We start from the raw sequence: 791 nt of genomic DNA, 5'->3' as shown, positions 1-791 counted from the left end.
ACAATAAGTTTTGGGAACCAGCACAACCCTCTAGGGGTGGCTTATCTCATTATATATAATGGTTCTGTTACAATACGTACATAGGTACAGAAGCTATACATAGTCTAACACCCTCCCTCAATCTTAGCCACTTTCTAAAGAACTGAGAAGGGTAAGATTGCGCCTACCAGCCTCAAACTGTGGCAGTGGTAAAGGCTTAGTGAAGATGTCTGCAAGTTGATCCTTAGATGAGATAAACTTGATCTGGAGTTGCTTCTGTGATACACGTTCCCGTACAAAGTGATAGTCAACTTCAATGTGTTTCGTTCGGGCATGAAATACTGGATTTGCAGAAAGGTATGTAGCACCGATGTTATCACACCAAAGAATAGGAGGCTGTGGTTGAGACAAACCCAACTCCTGAAGCAAAGACTGCACCCAAATAATCTCTGCAGTAGCATTAGCCACAGCCTTGTACTCAGCTTCAGTACTACTACGTGACACAGTAGCCTGTTTTCGAGCACTCCAGGCGATCAAATTAGGGCCAAAGAATACTGCATAACCCCCCGTGGATCGCCTGTCATCTGGGCTACCAGCCCAATCTGCATCAGAGAAGGCCGAAAGGACCCGAGAGGAAGTCGGCCGAATATGCATACCAAATGTCAGGGTGAACTGAACATAACGAAGAATGCGTTTAACAGCAGCCCAATGAGTATCTCTGGGAGCCTGAAGATACTGACAAACCCTGTTAACAGCATAAGAGATATCTGGTCTCGTGATCGTCAAGTACTGAAGTCCACCAACAATGCTCC

The sequence above is a fragment of the Triticum dicoccoides genome, chromosome 2A (genome assembly GCF_002162155.2).
Source record: "Triticum dicoccoides isolate Atlit2015 ecotype Zavitan chromosome 2A, WEW_v2.0, whole genome shotgun sequence".
In the NCBI taxonomy this organism is placed as follows: Eukaryota; Viridiplantae; Streptophyta; class Magnoliopsida; order Poales; family Poaceae; genus Triticum; species Triticum dicoccoides.
Note: the sequence above shows the minus strand (reverse complement) of the source record.